Raw genomic sequence first — 11920 nt, 5'->3', positions numbered from 1 at the left:
ATTGCTGACTGTCAATGCGGATATGTCAAGGATTATAGTATTAACCCCTTGACGGCAATTCGACTCAAACCGCTTCCACTACAAACACAAGATAGTGAATTTATTTCCCCAATGTCAGTTCAATTATTCATTTTTACACAATTTTTAATAAATTCAGTGATGAAAGGGTTAATTCCCCACCATATTGGCATTGTTTACTCCATGTGGTCACATAAATTTATGTTTCAGATTTAGTCAGATTTTTATCACTTGTTTTACAATTTTATCCTCATTATTTCAGTTCTAAGCCCCCGTGGAGCAAAGGGACTTGCTACACTGGGTTCAACTCTGTCAACCAATTTTCTCTCACCCAAGAGCTCCTCTCAAGGTCCTAGTACCCACATCAATGGGCTTGTCTCAGAATGGGCAAGAAAACTGTTTGGTCAGTAGGCGGTCTTATGTACATGCTGAGCTCGTAATCCTGAATTTAATGTGTTCCAGGCCAGGTTAGATGTTCCACATAAGTAACCATGGTACTGTAACCTGATAGAGAGTAACCTGATAGCAAGTCCCTTTGTCTTTGTGGGTATGAAAACCCAAGGTTAACCTAGAAGTTACTTTGCTAAGCTGTTTTCTAGCTTCGTCATACAGGCCTCAGGCGTGTCCTCTTCACTCAGGATTTCTTCCCCTGTTCCAGTGCACTGCTGCATTTAAACAGGTTTAAAGATTCTAATCACCTATGAATTCCCATTTGTGTTAATCAACTCATTTACTCTTCTGAGCCATCTCTCCAGCAGCCCATTGACAGGCACACTCACTGTCACATATGCTCACCACTAGACTTAGTCCAGGGAGCCGCACAGCTTAACAAACTCCTTTCCATCCCGCCTCTTGTTGGGAACGGTACCTACTATCAACCTACTCACATGGAAAGTAGGGTGCGATGTAAGGGACCAAGGCAGGCGTAGACAAACCAATAAGGGGTTGGTGAACAGGGAATGGCCCCATGAACCGCCAATCTCCTGAACTTGATGCAAAGGGGTAAGTCTTTCATCTAGAACAGACCTGGGCATTTCATGGCCCACGGAGCCTTTGGTTGACTCTGACAGGCCTGCGTAAGGTTAATAGGAAATTACAAAATAAACACAACAAAACACGTATTTTACCACATGCATGGACTGAATGTGCATTGCTTTTATTTTGAAGTTGTGCTTTTATTTATGGCACATACAGGTACGTAAGGCAATGTGCGTTACTGAATGGACATTGTCACAAGCAGGTCACACGATATCTTTAGCCCCCAAAATGTCTATTAAAAAAAGAAAGGTTGATGCCGAATGCAGGGCTTTCTACAAAACATGGACTGCCAGGTATTTATTTACTGAAGTCCGAGGTAAAGCGGTGTGTTTTGTTTGTGGAGACCTGCCCTGTTTAAGGATTACAATTTGAGTCGGCATTACGAGACAAAACATGCAGAGAATTATAAAAACTTGACTGATGTTGAAATGGGATATCGGAAGCTTTTGTAGCTACAAAAGCAGTAAGGGTTTTTTACCAAGCTTCACACATCCATCTGTCAGCTGTGCTTCGCATCGCCACCTCAGACATTCAGCCTGACTTTGATGCACAAAGGCCAACAGAGACTAGATTTCTCTCACTGAACAAGAAAAAATATCTGAAAAACACCAAATGAGGCGATTTAACTACAAATGTAGGAAATATTTTTATAATATGATGTCTTTAGAAAGCTAAGAACCTCTTTCCAGCAATATATGAAACTCAAAAGGCATTTTGGGGTAAATGTGACTGAAAATGATCGCTAATGTAATGAATCAGAAATGGTACAAACGGTCGTATTTTATTAACTAATATTTTGGGAAATTTTATTGAGTAAATGTCATTTTTTTCTAAGAAAACATCTCTTTTTTATTGTTCATAACATATATATATATATGCTTGCCACCTGTCTCTCATGGAACAGAGCTGGCCATCGGGATATTACTTCAGTGATGAGTGGCTGATCTCCAATGATCTCTATTCTGCACTGAGAAAAGATTCTCCAACAGCTGCTGATCAGGGTCTTCATCTTCATCGTCATTTCAACCTCCATTATCTGGCGTTTCTCCTCCATGTTTTCAAGATATTGTTCTTCAGGGGGATCAGGACAGTAATTCACCTCACCCTTCTTGGATTTCTTGACGCATTTTCTCTTCAAGAGTCCTTCTTTTTGTTTGTTTATGACAACTTTTTTGGGGAATTTTTTGGGGAAAAAAATTATTATTATTATTATTTTTCACATTGTTCAGCCCTACTATAAAACACCTGCCTTTTATGTGCCAAGAGACCCCTTGGCCCCTCTTGAAAGTAAAGAAAGTGGATTGGCAGTCTGTCATGCTTCAGTCACTGATGCTGTTTATTCCTCAGACGTACAATTATGCTCCTTGCTCCTATGTCCTGCATATTCACCAACTAACTAAACGGATGCCGTGCGCACACACACACACAACACAAGCCTAGTTACTGACACAGAGCCTCGAGTGAAGCCACTAAATTAACTCCACTAACATTACAAACCTAGCATACTCTACGGCTAATGGCTAACTAAACACGAAGGCATGCACACACGACACAGGCCACGACTAATTACTGGCAAAGAGCCTTATGTGAGGCCACTAACTTGTTACAAAACGGTAATGTTACACTGGTACTGAAATTTTAAGATGTAACATAACTAACTAATGTTATGCTCGACTATCCTATGTTTAGAAATGTTACAGACATCATTTCTTCTGAACCTGTTACGAATTGGGTTAGATTAATTATGTGATAAATGCAACCACTTACCTTATTTCATTGCTCCTCTCCTGCTCCTTGGCTGCCCCTCATCCAAATGACACACTATACTGCCGCCAGACCTGATCCTGACCTTGCAAACAAACAGTAGTAGTCATTCGCCATTTCTCTTTTCACCGTTATCAATCTGCTCAGCTAGTATACCTCTTCTTCTGTTAATAGGCAGCTGCAACCGGATGGAGCCCCTGTTCAAGTTACAGAAATATGATATCATAATTATTAGTCCCTTATTAGATCAAGATGAGATTTCAACAAGCAATATTTTTATGCCGCATTAATATTGCTGTCACACCACGATCATGATCAGTTCCTGAGCGATCCGGTTAAGACTGAAAACTCATACTGTTAAGTTTTGAGGACACATTGAAATTTCCATTTCACTGAACTGGTTTAAAACCTTGAGTTGGAAAACTAATAACTCATTAAATTAAGTTGAAATTTCATAACTCAGTATGTTAATTAGAAGTAAATCATAGAAACAAGTTAAGATAACTTATTGATATTTTTACAGTGTACAACCTTCCCTTGGGAATATGAGCTCTTGCAATCAGGCCAATAATACAGTCATGACAGCGGTGAGGAGGCGTGGCTTTGCTTTTTCTAAATACCTCTCGAAGGTCATGGTAACAACAGGGTATGGCTGTAAGGGCGGACAGTGCAGAATCTGTGTGAAAGGCAGGTACAGAGTTATTACTTTCTTGTATCATGATTTGGGGCTCCGCTCTCAGGCATCTGTCCTGGCAACTCTTCGCCCATTTTAATACCTTTGCTGTGCTCCAGTCCACCCAGGGATTGTGTTCCAGTAACCATGGAAACCCCAAGACAACAAGGTGATGGGTGGAAGCAAACAAAAAAATCCCTGATGAATTCATGATGGTCATTCACAAAAACGTCCACTGGTTTAGCCCTGTGAAATCTGGTTCCCATTGAAAGTGCTCACCTCCACGGGCTCAGGTCTGAGCACATCTGGCAAAGCCCAAGTCCATGAAACTTTCATCTGCCCCTTGAATCTCTCAGAGCCTCTATCTGCATTGTGGTGCCAACATGCTGTATTTTGGCATTAGTCAAAGCTCTCGGCTGGGATTGATTAGAGGAAAGGCTACTCACCAGTAGTCTGTCATCTGCTGGCTTCCCTGTATTCTTAATAGGACATGGTGCTAGAAGATGCTCCTGCAGTAGAAGCACTGTCCTTCCTGAGACAACATTGGCACTCTTCCAGTGAATTTTTAGCCCTTCCTAGCTGCATCGGTTCCTCTTTCTCTACTTTCTTTACGCTCCTTGGCAAATTTGGAGTACTTCAGAGCCAATATAAGGTCATTATGGTAAATCCAATGGTGTTGTTGCCAGAAATTATGTTCTTTTGTTTTTAACCTTGAATGCATTCTTTCAAAATACTGTATGATAAACTACTGGATAGCAAACGTTTTAAGTTGTTGGGATCACCTCACATGTGGTCTGAAAAGAACAATGGAGAGGCCTACATGTCCCTATAGAAACCTGGGCCAGAGTTGTCTGACTGTTAGAAAATAGCGCCACGACCCCCGAGTTTGAACAGGAACTGAACGCTGTTCAGTTCAGACTGCTGTTCCCTCTTTTTTCCTCCTCAAATTCAGCGAGATCGCCGCACGATCTGCCGATCCAAGTGCTGAGAAGACCAGCACGCCAACTGTGTTACCTGAAGCAACACCAAACATTTGGACCCTATCACCACAAAAACCTGGGTCACAATCTTCAACTCGTGCAATGTTTTTTTGTTTGTTTGTTTCTTTGTTTCTTTTGTTTCTTTGTTTTCTTTTTTTTGCGGACGGCCGCTCAATCAGCTGATTCCACGTGCTGTGAAGACCAGCACGCCAACTTTGTTACCTGAAGCTAACAAAGAACATCGTCTTCCGTGATCTTCCCTGCTACCGTCGAAGAATTCATCACGTCGCTAGTGTAAGAGGAACAACACGGACCGCTCGACTAAGCCGAAGAATGCGTTGTGGACAGTCGGAGCAGATCTCTCTTTCTTTCCCTTTTACTCCCTCACTCCAGAGCAGCAGAGCAACTAAAGTAAGAGGCTTGTGTCTGGGCACAGACAGTTAGGACAGCTTGCACTGCATTTTGTTTTATCGTGTCTTTTGTTTATTTGGGATTCAGTTTTGTTTGTTTGCTTTGCTTGCTTGAAATCCCATACGTTGTAAAACAACCCCGGGTCGAGACCAGGAGGCAGAGCCGCAGTTTAACACGCTCCTCTGCGCCTCAGTCAGAGCGGTCACCTGCCGAGAATAGAATAGAGTCTCTGTCTATGTTTAGCTTTATAGAAACTGTGTCTGTCCCCCGACCACCTAAATTTAGAAAAGTTAAAAAAACCCAAATTAAACAGAACAGGAGCTAAAAACAAAAACCTAACTGTAATTAAAACAGCCACAAATTCAGTCTCAAATAACACTGCGATCAAATGTGGACTGTTGAACATTCGATCATTATCATCAAAATCTCTACTAGTTAACGATCTCATAGCTGATCACCATATTGATTTATTTTGTATAACTGAAACGTGGCTGCAGCAGGATGAGTATGTTAGCATTAATGAAGCTACACCCCCAACTCACGTTAACTTTCATATCCCTGTACCACAGGTCGAGGAGGTGGGGTGGCTGCAATATTTCAGTCAAGCCTATTAATCAACCCGAGACCAAAATCTGGCTGCAGGTCTTTTGAAAGCCTCACTCTTAGTCTTTCCCACTCAGACTGGAAAGGTGAAAAACCAGTTCTGTTAGTCACAGTATACCGTCCACCTGGTCCGTACTCAGAATTCCTATCAGAGAATTTGAGCATTTGAGTTTACTTTAATGGGCTCCACAGCATTGAGGAATAAATTCAGCTATAGAAGATGTTTATCTGAAGCTGTCTGTGGCTAAATTTAAAGAGAACATTTGGTCATCATTCCCAACAATGCCATATCTAAATTTAAATGAGGATTTCTCCCATACGCAGGTTGATGACCTTGTGACTAGCACTATGGCCACACTGCGTTCGAATCTTGATAATGCCGTCCCTCTCAAAAAGAAAGTATTCAATCTGAGGAGGATGGCTCCCTGGTATAGTTACCAAATCCGTGCCTTGAAGCAGACATCAAGGAAATTAGAAAGAAACTGGCGTTCCAGTAAGTCAGAAGAGTCTCACAGAGCCTGGAAAGACAGCCTAAAAATGTATAAAAAAGCTCTCCGCAGTGCTAGAAGTTCATATTACTCAGCACTCATAGAAGAAAACAAGAACAACCCCAGGTTTCTCTTCAGCACTGTAGCCAGGCTGACAGAGAGCCATAGCTCAGTTGAACCAGTGATCTCCTTAGCTCTAAGCAGTAATGATTTTATTAGTTTTTTTTTCAGACAAAATTCTTATGATCAGAGAAAGAATTTATCAGCTCTTGCCTACGTTAGATAAAAATCCCCTTCTGAAGACGGCAACTGCTGAATCAGCTGCAGCGCCTCATTTACATCTGGAATCATTCTCACCTCTAAATCTCTCAGAGCTAGCTTCTATAGTTTCATCATCCAGACCGTCAACCTGTCTATTAGACCCAGTACCAACTAGCCTCTTTAAAGAGATCTTTTATGTAATTGAGCCGTTCATTCTAGATTTGGTTAATCTGACTTTATTTCTGGGTTATGTACCTCAGGCACTTAAGACTGCGGTCATCAAACCCCAGCTTAAAAAGCCTAATCTTGATCCAGATGTTTTGGCAAACTATAGACCCATATCGAACCTTCCATTTATTTCTAAAATCATTGAGAAAGCTGTAGCAAAACAACTACACGAGCATCTGGATGGGAACAGTTTGTTTGAAGAGTTTCAGTCAGGATTTAGAGCCCATCATAGCCCAGAAAGAGCGCTGGTTAAAGTCTCCAATGACATTCTAATGGCCTCAGACAATGGATCAGCCTCCATACTTCTCCTTCTAGATCTTAGTGCTGCATTCGACACCATAGATCATAATATTTTACTACAGAGACTGGAACATGAAATTGGAATTAAAGGAACTGCACTAAAGTGGTTCAAATCCTACTTATCAGATAGACATCAGTTTGTTCATGTAAACAACAGCTCCTCCTCATGTACTGTAGTCAGTCATGGAGTCCCGCAGGGTTCGGTACTTGGACCAATCCTCTTTACGCTTTATCTGCTTCCTCTAGGCAACATTATCAGGAAACACAGCATCAATTTCCACTGCTACGCAGACGATACTCAGCTGTACCTATCAATGAAGCCAAATGAAGTCAGTCAGATAGTCAGACTGCAGGCATGTCTTGAAGACATAAAAGTCTGGATGACTGGAAATTTTTTACTTCTCAACTCTGACAAAACAGAAGTTATTGTACTCGGTCCTAAGCACCTCAGAAAAATACTATCTAATCATCTCATCAGTTTGGACGGCATTACTTTGGCCTCCAGCTCCACTGTAAGAAACCTTGGAGTAATTTTTGACCAGGACATGTCCTTTGTCCCTCACATAAAACAAGTTAGTCGGGCAGCTTTCTTCCACCTGAGAAACATTAGGAAAATCAGAAACATCCTTTCTCAGGATGATGCAGAAAAACTAGTCCATGCATTTGTAACTTCTAGGCTGGACTACTGTAACTCATTACTATCTGGATGTCCAAACAAATCTCTAAAAGGCCTTCAGTTAATTCAGAACGCTGCTGCACGAATATTAACAGGAACTAGGAAAAGAGATCATATCTCTCCCGTGTTAGCTGCTCTTCATTGGCTGCCAGTAAAATATAGAGTAGAATTCAAAATCCTTCTTTTAACGTATAAAGCTCTTAATGGCCAAGCTCCATCGTATCTCAGAGAGCTCATAGTTCCTTACTGTCCTAGCAGGCCACTCCGCTCTCTAGATGGAGGTTTACTTGTGGTTCCTAGAGTCTCCAAGAGTAAATCTGGAGGCAGATCGTTCAGTTATCAGGCTCCTCTTCTATGGAACCAACTCCCAGCCCCCCGGTCTGGGGGGCGGACTCTTTAGTAACTTTCAAGACCAGGCTTAAAACTTTCCTGTATGACAGAGCGTACAGTTAAAAAGTCCTCTACTCTTTAGGTATGCTGCTATAGGCCTAGGCTGCTGGGGGAAGGACTGAGCTTCTCTCTCTCGCTCTCTCTCTCTCTCTCTCTCTCTCTCTCTCTGTCTCTCTCTCTCTCTGTCTCTCCCTGTCACCCTTTCTCTCTAACTCCCTCCTTGCATGCGCTGATAAAAACCATCCTTCTTAAAAAAAAAAAAAAAAAAAAAAAAACAGTTTCACCCAGTTCTAAGCATTTATACTGCATTTACTAACCATGTTCTGCCAAAGTATCTGTCTCTCCCAGTTCCTCTCCTCTCTCTCCCTGTCCTCATCCTGCAGGTGGTGACTCATCTCCATCCCATGTTCCTGCAACACCTGCTGGTCCCATATAGCATGAATTCTGTATTACAGCTCAACTCCATGAACTTCATGCAACAACATGTTCCTGCCTACACCCCCCCCCCCCCTCCAATGCCCCTCTCTCTCTCTCTCCCACTCTCAACCTAACCGGTCGAGGCAGATGGCCGCCCCCCCGGAGCCTGGTTCTGCTCGAGGTTTCTGCCTCTTAAAGGAAGTTTTTCCTTGCCACTGTTGCCAAGTGCTTGCTCATTGGGGGTCTCTTTAAATAAATTTATAAAGAGTTTGGTCTAGACCTGCTCTATATGTAAAGTGTCTTGATGTAACTTTGTTATGATTTGGCGCTATACAAATAAATCTGATTTGATTTGATTTGATTTAAAAATTGATTGGTGCTACAGATCTCGTGTGGCCTTCAAAGTGATCAGTGATTGAGCAATATCACTAGTTAAAGGACCAATACCCGACCCATGAACTCCGTTCGCCGGCTCGACTGTTGTGTAGTGATATTGTAATAATCAACTGTGGTGATATCCGCGATCTCTTTCTCCCTCTCTATTCCCGTCACACACATTCACACGCTACGATCAGTTGCCATCTTGGCTCTGACGGGTGCGTAGTCAACGTCACTCCATCGCCATCTTGGCTCTGACAAGTGCATTGCAGTGCATTGCATTTCCATCTTGGCCATTAAAGACGTCACTCACGTGACTCTCCGGCCATGTTTACCGGGGGTATGCCAGGTAGGAGGTTCAACAAACTCTGAGCCTATCCCTGAACTCTGAGTTGACTTACTCTGAGATGGGAAACTCTTAGTATCTGGTTCCAGAACAGCTGATCTGAGTTGGTTCAATCAACTTTGACTATGTTCACTTTGAATTATATGCGTGCACAACCACTATAATCATCAATAGAGCCCCGTTACCACAAGTCACCATGACAACCGAGAGAAAGCAATCCACTTATTTCACCCTGATGGATTGGAGGTCTGAATTCAGGCCTATGGAGAGTACATGAGAGAACATGTTTCACCATAAATGTAACACTGCTGCAGCAACGAAGGAGAAAAAACACGAGAAAAAATTGCTACCGAGTCAATGCGTAACTTTGAAAGTACTCTTCCATTGATTTTTATATTTAACCCAAAGAGATGCAATTTACAGTTATAAATATAAATGGGAATAAAATCAGTTCTTCATTTAGGTGCAGTCCGTCGGGGGAGAAGCGAACTTGGAAACAGTTCAAAATTAATGATAAAAACATAATTCAAAAAGGTAAGGCATATTTTGCTGGGCTATGATTGTACCTCACTTTGATTTTAATAAATCTTTTTAATTGACTGTTACGGCCGCCGCTGTATTTTGGGGATCTGTCTGTCACTCCCTCTCTCGGTTGTTGTTTTGAGCGGATCACCTGGCTGACCCTGCGAGAGGGAAGGATCCCAACCTTGACGTCACCGGGAATTCCCCGGGAGTGCTCCGCCTACCTCGCGCCTTCGCTGCTCCAGCTGAAGCCAGACTGCTGATCAGCTGGGCCCGCCTTTTGTCTCCACCCTCGAGTATAAAACAGCTGTCAATTCTTTGTTCTGGGCGAGCTGGGTTTCCCCATTCCCTGACTCACCGTCATACTGTGGCCATATACTTATGCTACGTTATAACAAAAAGAGATTAACATTTGAATTCTGCTTAGCCAACAGCATGAAGGCAGAGGCCCGAAAAACGGGTGGAGCCGTCACCAGCACCTGGCTGAGGAGCTGGAACGACCGGTGGCTGAGGGCATCCCGGGGGGAGCTCATCTGAGCCTGTCACCCCCCAGGACACAAGAGCCTACATCAGATGTAAGTATACACTTATAAAACTAAAAAACTTATAACATATAACACTTCTTATATATAAAATATCCACCACCCCAACAGTTGTGGAAGGTGTCATCTGCCTCGCTCAGCCTCCAACTGAAGCAATTGAACACCCGGCAGCTGTAAGTATTCCAGACTCAGATCTTGCCTCAGATGGCTGTTCGAAGTATTCTGAAACAGTATCTTTTCCTGCATCACAGGAGGAAGATGTTGATGATGAAGAAGAAACACTGTCTGCTGCCACAAGGAGATCAGCAAAATGTATTTCATTTAAACTAGTGGAATATATGATTTCCAAATCACTCACCTGCAATCTTGTGGAATTCCTTTGATCTTTCTTACAGGTGAGAGTTACTTTTCTCACACCTCTACACACTGTTCCCTTTTTAAAGTGCTCTGCATTACCGATGTGGTAAAGAAAATTACCGTTGGGAAAAAAAAAAAAAAAAAAAAAAGGAATAGCGCCATGCATAAAACTAGCTGTGATGTGAGCGCACGTCCACAGTGTGCGAGGTTGGTGATGTATGGCCAGAGAATGTTTTTGAGATAAATGATACTGTAGCGTTCATACAGATACTCCTCTCAATTTTAGTTTTGTATTCCATGGCAGCATACTAGAGTGTGTGAAAGCAGTACCCATGATATTTCTTAACCCTTATGATGGTTTTCCTTTGCAATGTAGACCACCAAACATGGAGGGGGCACTAGAAAGGTTGTTTTGGACATCAATGCTGGATTTAATGAGATCCTCAAAGAGGGGAAGTCGTTTTTTTCCCCAAAAGGTGTTTCAAGTAAAGGCCATGAATCAGAGTACATTTGATGTATGGGACTTTAAACAAAACGCATTTTTTTTTATGATGTTTCAATTGGCACCATATATGTCACTGTCAAACTACCAAAGCTGAGATTCTACATCACCACTCAGCCAAAAGAGAGATGTAGTTTATTTTACCAGAGATATTACAGGAGGATGCAATTGTTCTTCAACAGTATGCAATTGAGAAGACCAATAACTCTATTTTGGTATAAATAGAGGAGGAAGCAAGCACAAGGTATCCTTATATGCGGACGACCTGCTCCTTTATGTCTCCAGCCCAACAGTCTCAATCCCATATATATTAACCAGTCTCAAATCCTTTGGCGTCATATCTGGGTACAAATTAAATATTCAGAAAAGTGAATGTTTTCCTATTAATCAGTTAGCACATGAAATACTAGTCTAGTATACCGTTCAAATTATCCACTACTAGGCTTAATGGCTTAGGAGTTTTTATCAGTAGCTCCATTCATTCTCTTCTGGAGGATAATTTTACATCTCTTTCAATCAAAGTAAAGTCAGATCAACAAAGATGGAGCAGTCTACCAGTCTACTTTATAGGCAGAATACAATCCAGTAAAATTCATGTGCTTCCAAAATACTTATACTTATTTCAATGTATACCCATGTTGTTGCCTAAACATTTTTTTAATTGGATTCAATGATTTTAAATTTTACATGGGGAGGTAAGGATCCAAGAATCCGCAAAACTGTTCTCCATAGCAGAAGATCACCGGGAGTGCTCAGTTTACCCAATTTTCAATGTATTATTGGGCAGCTAACTTGCACAAAGTTGCACTCTGAATCTCAGATACAGATAGTGACTGGATCCAGATGGAAGCTAGCTCTTGTCACTCCTCATCCTTAAAAGCTTTGTTATGTAGCAGTCTTCCACTTAAACCTATACTGTTCTCTACCAACCAAGTGGTTATTAGCACTCTGAAAAAGACCTCTGCAATTCTCCCTGGCATGCTGTCAGTCAATGTCTGGGCCAAATCCTGACTGATGGCGGTCCAT

Source organism: Echeneis naucrates, chromosome 18 (genome assembly GCF_900963305.1).
Source record: "Echeneis naucrates chromosome 18, fEcheNa1.1, whole genome shotgun sequence".
NCBI lineage: Eukaryota > Metazoa > Chordata > Actinopteri > Carangiformes > Echeneidae > Echeneis > Echeneis naucrates.
This window is presented reverse-complemented; position numbering follows the sequence as displayed.